Raw genomic sequence first — 10,750 nt, forward strand, 5'->3', positions numbered from 1 at the left:
ATCTTTTTTCACCTCCTGGCTCACTGTCCCCAGGAGTGGGATGGCCACTTCTCCTGGTGAAGGAGGGCTCTGCATCTCTGACATCTGATGAGGTTTCATCCAACCAGGGTATCAACCCCAGCTCTGCTACAAACCCTCCAGCTTACCTTGGACATGCTGTTTGTTCCTGGGTTTGTTTTCCGCTTTGCCCTGTCTTTTAGAAGAATGAACAGATTTCCCTGAGTGTTGGTTGTTTGACTTCTCCAAGTGCAAACTCTAAACCCCTTGCAATCCTGCTCCTCATTAGTTGTGGGGAGCAAAACCACTCCTCATTCAGTCAGAATATTTTAACTTTGCATGCACTGCCATTTTTATTTTATCCATGCTGCTATTTGATTAGGGAAACTGTTGCTAGAAGGGAAGATGAGTGTTCACCAATGACACAACATGGGGCCAAGAGATGCTCTTGGGTGTTTCCAGAGGTGTATGGGAGAAGGAAACACCTGGCTGCACAGGGAACAGGATGCACTGTGGGGTGAATGGCTTGTTTAATCTGAAGGTTAATTCATGATGGGGAGACTGCCTTAAAAGGTAAATCCCAGGCTGGGATCTCTGCCTGGGCCCAATTCCTGGGTTTTCTGGGTCACAGCTTGGCCTGTCACAGGGGCATGGGGGTGCTGGAGCTGAGGGGATGTTGCTGCAGGTAACACCTGCATCTCTGTTAGGAAAACAAAGACATCCTCTGCTGCAAAAATCTGATTCTCTGCAAATGCCTATTCCCTGTGAGATGCAGAACAAAGGTGTGACTTGATTAATGTAACCCAGCCAATATGGAGAGTTTAAATTAAAAGGAGAAAAATTCCTTGATGGGCATCTCCCAGCCTTTGCAGTGATACCCTCTGTGCCAGGGAAAAGGTCAGGCTGCACTTAAAGACTCCAGTTAAATGGCCTGATGTTAAACATGGCTCTGATCTCTCCAAGATCCTGTTTCTCCTTGAATCCTTTCAGTTTCTTGGATGCTGTTGGGGCACAGACACTTCTCACCTTCACTCTGATGAAAAGGAAGGAAATTATCTATATCCCATTGTCCAAGGGGTAAAACAATTCCACAAATATTTTCTTATTTCTTCTGTAAAGGCTGTGGCCTCATCTCATTTGATTCCCCATCACTTTGGCTGTCCTGAAAATTTTGGGGAGATGGGGGATAAATGTTTTTTATCTGCCTGTGGTGAGTCAGCTACAGGCAGAAAAGGGAACCAGATTTTCTGGTTGCTTTAGATACTCTAAATTTCAACTTTACAGAAAATACAGTTCTTCTTTTAACTTCTTGGTAACCAGGTTGTCAGCTGTGACACTTGGTTGTGATGTTTTTAAAATACTGGATTTGATGTGCTCGCTGACAGGCTGGATGGCACAGGCAGGCACTGGGCTTGTGTGCTGTCACCATTTTTAGGGATCTCACCACCAAAATAGGTATTGGCTCCATCCTGGTGACAGTTACAAGTGCTGAAACAGAATGACTGATTAGTCATAATAGTGGGATCTTTTTCCTAATATCTTTTTCTCTCTTGGAGCAGATACCTCCTGAGAACTAGGGAAGCAGAAATGGGATCATTTGCAACCTCTGCAAATAAAGAGAGGCAGCTCATCCTCCATCAAGACAACTCATCCTGAGCTGCATCAGAAGCAGCTTGACCAGCAGGTCGAGGGAGTGGATTCTCCCCCTCTGCTCTGTCCCTGTGAGACCCCACCTGCAGTGCTGGGACCACAAAACAAGAAGGACATGGAGCTGTTGGAGCAAGTCCTGAGGAAGCTACAAAGATGCTCCAAGGGCTGGAGCCCCTCTGCTCTGGAGAGAGGCTGGGAGAGCTGAGGGGGTTCACCTGGAGAGAAGGCTCCAGGGAGACTTAGGGCCCCTTCCAGTGCCTACAAGGGTTACAGGAGAGATGGAGAGGGACTTGAGACAAGGACCTGGAGTGACAGGAAAAAGGGGAGTGAAAAGGGCAGGTTTAGATGAGGTATTAGGAAGAAATTTTTCACTTTGAGGGTGGTGAGACCCTGGCACAGACTTCCCTGTGAAGCTGTGGCTGCCCCATCCCCAAAGTGTCCAAGGCCAGGTTGGATGGGGCTTGGAGCAACCTGGGACAGTGGAAGGTGCCACTGCCCATGGCAGGGGGTTGGAACAAAATGATCTTTAAGGTCCCTTCCAACCCAAACTGCTCTGTCATTATGAGATCTCACCTTCCATGGTCCTGCTGAGAAAACCCTGCCAGGGAAGGTGTAGCATGGAGCAGGATTTTCTGTGCTGTACCTCCCACCTCTGCTCACTCTGGAGAGCTGCTTCTTCTGTAATGACAGCAATTAGAGATGGTTGAAAGTGCTCTGAGTTGCATTTTTCAATGCCTGTATTTTATCAAAACAAATTGTAAAGTTGTCAATTTTTTATGAACTTTCTCCTCCCCTCTCCTGTTCTATGGCAGCTCTGGAGCAATGACATAATGTCAGTTTTTTAAATAGTACTTTCAAAATTCAGAAAAGTTCTGTGATTCCATGATTATTATTTCTTTTTCTTTTTTAGCTTAAATGAGCAGCAATTATAGCCTTACTGCTTTTATCAATTAACAGCCTCAAGAGCTGGTTAAGGACTGTTATAAAAAAGCTGCAGTGCTGTAGTGAAAGAAACACAGATAGAGGAAAACTAAGGCTGCTACAGTACCAGTGAGCTCTATTTGGCCTCTGAAGATTCAATTTTAACTTGCAGGTAACTTCTTCAAGGAAAAGAATAGAGATGCTGAATTCTAAATGGTCCCAATCCAAGTCTGTGGACCATGTGAAGGCACAGTCCTGTTTTCCTACATGTCTGTTCAGAGTTTATCCCAATGCTCTATTTAAAATTGCACAGTGGCAAGGGAGGAGGGGAGAATGACTGTCTCAGGCTAAGGTGGGAGGGAGGATGGGAAGCACAAGCTGTCAGGTACTGGAGCTGCCTTCAGATCTACAGCCGAGGCAGCAGCTTCAAAGCACTTCATCAAACACTGGCTGTCTGTGTTGGAAAACATGAAAAATTGGAGAAAATAACATCAGATGCCTTTTTGCTGGGGAAAAACAGTCATGGGAGAGGCCTCCCTTGTAGTGGGTCAGCCCAAGTCACTGGGTGGCAATGGCCAAAAAGTGGTACCACAGAATCACAGAATGGTTTGTGTCAGAAGGGGTCCTAAAGACCATCTGTTTCCAACCCCCACACTGTGGGCAGGGGCACTTTCCACTAGTGCAGGGCAAGGTCAGTGTTTCATTGCTGTTACCTGCACCAGGTGCTGTTTGTCTCCACCAGTTGCCTGTCCAGGGGTTTGTAATGTAGCTTTGCTCATCCTTCAGCTCCCCCAGCCTGATGGGGAGTGTGCTGCTTCCAGGAAATCTGAGCAGAAATTGCTTTAGTCATGCCCAAAGCCCCATGGAAAGAACTAAACCCTCCTGTCTCAAACTCAGCTACTTAATCTTGGAGAGCTTGGAGGGGCTTTACAAAGATCATTCCTTAATGCAGTTTCCCCAGGGAGAACACTTTCCTGTGTGGTTTTGGTTGCTGCCTTGAGTGAATCGAATTACTGTGCTGGAGGAAGATAAAAGCAAGGCACTGTGTGAAACACCACTGTTATTTCAGGGAAGCTCCATGCAAAATCACATTGTTGTCAGTGGGGCTGTGGGTATGGCTCCACCTGACTGATGGGCTTTCAGCTGAAGCAGGAAAGTGGTGTTGGTGATGTCTCTGAAGCCAGGGAGGAACAATCTGCGACTCAAACTCTGTGAGGAGCAGAGGTGAGTTTTCCCAGTGATGATTAAAATTAAAGATGTGAGCAGGGAGATCTCCCCATGTGATAAATCCAAGCAGATCAAATATATGAACAGAGACCAGGAGAGCAAGAAGAGGAAAGGAGGTGGTAACAAGGTGGGATCAGTCTCTTCTCCCAGGCAACAAGGAATAGGACAAGAGGAAATGTCCTCAAGTTGTACCAGGGAAGGTTTAGATTGGATATTAGGGAAAAATTCTTCACTAAAAGAGTTGTCAGCCACTGCAACAGGTTGCTCAGGGTGGAATTGCCATCCCTGAACATGTTCAAGACAACATGTGGATGTGGCACTTGGAGACATGGCTTAGTGATGAACACAACAGTCCTGGGTTAACAGTTGTACTCGTTGACCTTAGAGGTCTTTTCCAACCTTACTGATTCTATGATTCTGTGCAATGAACGGCAAGGTCTGGATCACTTACACTGTGCTTCAGAAGGAAAAACAACCAAAAGTTTAAAAAAACAAACCATTGCCAAAAAAATCCCCACCTCATTCGAGGAATATCTTCAAAAGAAGAGTTATATAAAAACTGGGAAATGAGTGCTGCCATTCTACTGGATGCCAGAGAGACTTTGCTGGGAGCTGTGGTCAAAGCCAGTGTGCCCTAAGGCAGAAATTAGAGATAAAGTGGGCTGGGAGTGCCACACAATGAAGAGTATGGAAAGCACAGTGGTAGGAAAGCAGCACACAGAGAGAGAGGCTCTTCTCCCTTCTAGTGTCTTTGGAGCCAGACAGTCCTTAAGGGCCCTTCCAACCCAAGGCATTCTAGGATTCTAGAAGAGGGAGAAAGCTGTTACCAGGATAAATGCCTGGTGTTCAGCAGGATGTCTGATTTGTGTCACATCGAAAAGAGGGATTAATTAAAAAAAAAAATTCAGCAGTGCATTAAGACTACCATACAGCTACATCCTAGGTACCTACAGCTACAACCTCTCCTCTCCTCTCCTCTCCTCTCCTCTCCTCTCCTCTCCTCTCCTCTCCTCTCCTCTCCTCTCCTCTCCTCTCCTCTCCTCTCCTCTCCTCTCCTCTCCTCACCTCTCCAAACCTCTCCTCCCCATTCCCTTTTCCCTTCCCTTCTCTTTTCCTTCCTTCTCACCTTTCCTCCTCTCCTCTCCCATCTCCTCCCCTCTCCCCTCCAACATCAATCCCAAAGCAGGCTACCCTTAGGATCTCTGAATTCCTTTTAGTGGAAATATTGAGCACAAATCCAGCAGCACACAAGTCTGCAGACTCCAAATGTGGCTGGACATGAGCTGTGTGGCCTCTTCAGAATCCGTCACACTTTCTGTGTCCCTTGTGTAACTGGGGACACCCCTCGTGTAGACAAACAGAGCACACACTCTGTCACCATCAGTGTGCTGCAGGAGAGGCTTCTTCCCCTTGGCCACCCCTGCATCCCTGGGACCACAAGGACATCTGCAGCTGGAATTTTCTGGCATGAATGCATCTGGACTTATCTTGAGAAGGAAATGCTGTGGAAGCTCCCAGTGGCCAGGCAGGACACTGATCCAATGATGCTCTGCTTTCAGGGAGTGAGAGGTGAAAAGCACTCCAGTGAAGCACCGTTAGAGGAGTGTAATCCAGCGTTTGGGAAGTGTAATCCAGCTGGGAGGGCTGGTTTAGGAGAGAGAAAGGGGGATGCAAGGAAATAACTTCAAGTCTGCGTCATTGCAGATTTGAAGTGGTTTGGATTTTGGCTGAAATGGCTGAGTGCTGGGTGTGGGGTTTTATTAAATAATCGCCACTTTCTGTATAAACGGGAAAACGTTCCTGAGAAACCTCTGATTTTTCAGATTTTCAGATGATGCACTTTCCACGTGTGAAGTGTGGTCCTTCACAAATGGCAGGTCCTTTGCTCCCCAGGCAGGGTATCCAAGCAGCAATCCCTGTGCTGTTTGCAGGTCCCGCAGAGGGAGCAAAGGCTGCGGCTGCCGGGACCGGCAGAGATGTGCAAACACACACATTGCTCAGTGCTAACTGCTCTCCTTCGGCTTCACTCAACTGCCTGAAACTTGGAAACCAGTCCAGCCTGTTCCAGTCCCCTCCCTCAACTGGTTCCTGGCCTTCAGTGAGTTAGAGATGGGCTCTTCCCTAGTGGGACTGGGAAATGATTCATCCACCAGCCCAGGAATGCAACCCTGGAGGCATCATTTGCAGTCCTCTCCCAAAATGCTCTTCTGGAGCTGGATTTCTGTGTGGAAGGAATGTGGTTTGGAAAAGTCCTCCCCAGTCAATCTTTTAGCGAAGAGGAATCAAGTCCTGGTCTCATTCTGATCCCCAGTCTCATTCAGATTCTGCTGAGGAGTGAAAACATCCTAAATCCAAAAGTGGGTACAACAGATCTGCTTCGAGGGCCAGTACTCACTTCCTGCTCAGGTCTGAGTGCCCTGCCCTTTCCTCCTCCCCAGGCTGGTGAGCCTCAGTCTCACTCTCCTCCTCCTCCTCCTCCTCCTCCCTGTTTGCAAAGGGAGTGACGCTTCTGTCTCCAGGCAAGGCAAAACCCGTGCAGGCACACGGGAAAGCCCAGGTGTGAGTGCACAGTGATGTCACTGTCACCACTGCCACCTGTCCACAGGCAGTTCTGGTGAGCAGTGAAATTGTCTCTTGTGTTGTGTGGATGCCTGTGGATGGAGCTGGTGTCCACTCACTCTGCTGGATAATATATTTAACCCAAATCAGCCAAGCCCTGGGCAAAGGGAGGCAGTTCTGTGACTTCTGATGCTTTCCTGTGCCAAAAATAGGTAACATAACACTGCCCTTTGCAGGAGAAGCTCTTTGTGTGAGTGTTGCTGTTCAGAAAAGGCAGGAAAAACAGGGAGAAGAAACAAGGAAACTGGCCAATTCCTGCTGGGGAGTGGCACAGGGATGCCCCAAGTACAACCTCTCACTTGTATGAGAAGGAGTCCCATCCCACACGGAAGTAACATGGATATCTTGTTTGGCATTCAAACAGGGTAATCAGAACTGCCTGTGAAAAGGCTCTTGGCTCACCTGAGCTCCTCCTTGGTGCCATTGATCCCGCCCATTAACAGCATGTGGTGCCAGTGTTTGCAGGGAATAACCATCAAAGGGTGTGTATCAGCCTCATGGCCATGTTTTACTTGATAATTAGAAGGTTTCAGGCAGCACCACTGTTCCTCACCAGCCTCTCATGCAGAGACTGATGTTGGCTGGGGGATACCATTCCTTGCTGGCATCCAAGCTTGTAGCCAGCTTTTTAGCTCCACATGCAGCACAGAAGGACGTGTGGCCCAGCAGGTACTACAGGGGATACAGGAGCCATGGACTTCAGCTCTGGCTTTGACTTTCTGGTGATCATGCCTGGTGAGGCAACTGAACTCTATAGACAGTGATGTTGCATAAAAAAAAAGGCAGCTTGAATTCTGGAGCTGTTGAAGAGCTGCAATAGTATAAATCAAGTTGTTTCTCTCCAATTGCCCTTCACCTTGGGCATATGGTTTGGTGGTGAGCATGGCAGTGCTGGGTCAACACTTGGACTGGATTAGAAGTCTTTTCCAGCCCTAACTATTCTGTAATTCTATCTTCCATTTTTGAGAAGTCTGTGGGTCCCAGGTAATCCAGTCCACCCAACATGTGGTTTCCTGCTTGTGATCCTTGGGCTGGTCTAGAAGAAGGAGCTGGAGAAGGTGTGCAAGAGTCCATAAGCCACACAGGGAGGTGTGTACAACACCCAGTGAAGTGCTTGGTGTGCAGCTGAACCAAGGCTGTGATCAGTATCAGTGGTATTGGAGCTCCTTCCAGCAGCGTGACGTGACCAACATCTGATGTGGGGGGTGATGGACCAAGGAAGCACGTCAGGCACAGAGAGTGCTCTGCACCTTTGGGGACCACAGAAAGCAGGGAGGGGTGACATGCCAGAGGGTGACAGTTTCCCAGCCTTTAGGGTGGTTGATTTTTCTTGCTCCTTCCTGGCTGGCACAGGCAGGTCTGCATTCCTGCAGACAATAGCTCTTGCCTGGCTGGCCCCAGCAAGGGCTACCTGAGGTACGCTGGTCATACAGGCATGATCTCAGCTCTGCCTGTAGTTTCACTGGCTCAGCAGCTTGCAGGATTTGTCCTCTCACCCCTGCACTTCCTCAGAGTTGAAATTCATGAACTCTGTTTAGCAGAGCTGAACAACAGGAGGTGGTGAACTCAGCTCAAAATCCAAACTACCTGTCCTGGGGAAATCTTTGCTCTACTGGGGGAAAGACTTGGGGAACAAACTTAAAAGTCTGAGAAAAATCCAGATCCCTCCCAGGGCATAGTTTCCATCTGGCACAGTACAAGAACGTCCCTCCCACTCTCCATGTCTGGGCACCACAGACTGGCATCTGCTATGACTAACAATTTGATGGGGGAGGTGGTGTGTGTTGGCAGGGGCAGACCTTCAGGATTTCATCCCCTGTCCCATCCCGAGCACAGGGTGACTTTCTGTAGTCACAAGTGCAGCCTGGTCACTGAAATGAGTCAGGTTAAAAGTTAAGTCTGCAAGGGAGGGTGGAGTTATTTTGTGGGCACTCAGGTATGGTCACCAATGTGAGCAATCAGGATTCTGCCAGTTGTGAAAAATACTGGTCTGCCTGAGTGCTAAAAAAGGAAATAAACAGTGAGAGCTCCAGCCACCTTCACCAGTAAAGGCAGCACATTCTGCAGCTACCTCAGTGATCCCAGCCCACAGTAAAACCACTGAGACCAGTTGGCTTTACTGAGTACTAAAGGACCAGCCTTGTACCCCACAGGAGAGAAACTCAGACACATCTCCTGCAGGGTGGGGGTGAGCTGTGGGGGACCTGAGTCACCTTTCTTGTTCCTGCATGGATATCCCATTTTATCTTGTCCAAAAGGTGTAAACAATCTCTGTTTACCTCAGCATCCTCATGAGAACAAGGCACTAATCCCTCATCTCACTTGATTCCCATGAAAGGACAGTCCCAAGGAACCTGGACCTTGGCAGGGGTGTCACTACCACAGCACAAGTGAGTTCCTCCTCTGCCACCCACAGGATGCCATGAGATGACCTCTGCCAGGCTCACACACCCATTAACCAGCGCTGGGGCTGAGCCTACCCTGCCTGTGAAATGTCCTCTTTCTGCTGGATTCAGCTGATGCTGGAAATGGCGGAGGCTCTGCTTGATGACTCTGACTAAAGTGTGCTGGAATTTGCTGGGTTTCATAAGGTTTTCATTAGGGCCACAAGAGAGCCCCTGAGGTTTTGTGAAACTCTTAAACTATCTGCACAGCAATTTGCAAAACCATCCTGTTTGTAGGGATGTTTGTTTTCACTGATCCCCTCTGCTTTTTTATTTGCTCTCCCCATTGTCTTCCTCTTCAAGGTGTACATGTTGCTTTAGCTGGGGGAAACGTCTGCTCCACACCAGGGTTAAAAGAGTTGTCAGGCTGGCCAGGGAAGTGGGGGAATCACCATCTCTAGAAGTGTCCAAAAAACATACAGATGTGGCCCTTGGGGACATGGTTTGCTCGTGGACTTGGCAGTGCTGGGTTAGTGGTTGGACTCGATAGTCTCGGAGGTCTTTTTCAACCTTGATTCAGTGACTGAGAACTGAGGACAGAGGGTGACAGGATGCTGAGGAGGAGTTTCGTTGCCATCACCAATTTGCCAGGCTCATGCTTGGGTTCTCTGGGTTTGTTCATGTCTTCACTACCCAGTTCCTGCAGTGAACCTGGTTGGGAAACCTCTGTGTGTCTCCTGTGCTTCCTCCTTGGTATCATCCCTATAACAGCAAGAGATCATCCCTGCTATCACCTTAAAACAGGTATGAGAAAGCCAAACATCTCACTGCAAGGTTCCCACAGTGCCTTACCTGGGATTAAGTCCTGAATCAGGATTTAAGATCTCTTGAAGGTTGTAATTTAATAGCAGAAAGCAGCAGCTCACAGTCCAGATCATCTGCTCAGCTGGTTGTGGCTTATGTAAAAAATGAGAAAAACACTCAGGAATGGAGAAATCCTGGTTTTAGTTTCCTGCACATGGTTACTCTCTGAAGGCCACCACACTGCAGTGAAGCTTACCCTGTTAGACTCCCCATCTCTTTACCTAAAAAGGATCAGCTCCTGGTGAGTCTTCATTGCCAGCAAGTGCTTCCCCAAAGCTTCCTGGCACTCTGGGAAAGCAGGCTAATTTTCTGAAGTAGTAGAAAAACTAAGCTTTTCATCCTCCTCCATCCTAGCAGGTAGTCAGCCAATAACCTGAAGAACATCAGGTGCCCAAACTCTGGAGGGTGCATTAGGAGCAGGGTTTGACAGCAATCTGGGGGTGATGGGTCTGGGGCATTTGGGTCCTTCTGGAAGTTTCCTCAGATGAAACAATGGTCTGAATACATCCAGATCTGCACGGGGGCCCCTGTGCTGGAAGGCAGCCAGGGTGGCTGTTTGCCTGTGCCAAGTCACAGTCCCATCTCGGCTGTCCTGTTTTCTCAGTGCACCTGCTAATTGCTGGCATTGGCGGGCGAGATTGAACGGGGAGAGGTGCAGAGGAAGCCACACCCACAAGTGCACACAGGCACGGGCAGCCACCCCAGGGGACTGTCACCTCCCTGCCAACCTGCACCTGGCAGGTTGCAGATTAACCTCCTGCAGCTCTTTTACTCCAAGACAGGAGTTTTTCACCAGTAGAAATCTGGAATAAACCCCCTCCCTGAGGGCTGGGAGAATGTAATTCTCCCAAATGTAATTTTGGAAAACACGCTGCTGTACATCCCTCTGTGAAACCTCCAGCAGCAGCCAGAGCTCACACAGACAGACCACGGTGGGTCTGGCGTGGTACAGCTGTTTCCATCAGCATTGTCATATCCCATCATTGTAGTCAATGCAGTTACATTTGCTGTGGTATTTCTCCTGGGTAGCAGAGACTTAGAATTGTGCCTGCCACCATCAGAGATGGGTTATAGATACTTTAGGACAC

The sequence above is a fragment of the Pithys albifrons genome, chromosome 7 (genome assembly GCF_047495875.1).
Source record: "Pithys albifrons albifrons isolate INPA30051 chromosome 7, PitAlb_v1, whole genome shotgun sequence".
Lineage (NCBI taxonomy): Eukaryota > Metazoa > Chordata > Aves > Passeriformes > Thamnophilidae > Pithys > Pithys albifrons.